A 284-nucleotide genomic window follows, 5' to 3' on the forward strand; every position below is an offset into this window, starting at 1 on the left:
TTTTCAGTTAAAGACAGTTCATCATTGAATTCAGTGATGTCATCATCCAGCTCAGTTCAGTTTAAATAGTATCTGTGCAATCATTTGCAATCAAGTCAACGATATCGATCGAACCAAGCTCAGTTGGGGCCCCAGTTCTCTGGCCAGATGAAACCAGCAGTTCAATACCAGGCTGCATTTAGAAGAAACAGGACTGATAGAGTGAATATAAAAGGTTGAGTAAAGGGATGTGATGTGACGTGACATGTGGCCAAGTATGGTGACCCATACTCGGAATTAGTGCT

Source organism: Sinocyclocheilus grahami, unplaced genomic scaffold (assembly GCF_001515645.1).
Source record: "Sinocyclocheilus grahami isolate Dianchi unplaced genomic scaffold, SAMN03320097.WGS_v1.1 scaffold1133.1, whole genome shotgun sequence".
Lineage (NCBI taxonomy): Eukaryota > Metazoa > Chordata > Actinopteri > Cypriniformes > Cyprinidae > Sinocyclocheilus > Sinocyclocheilus grahami.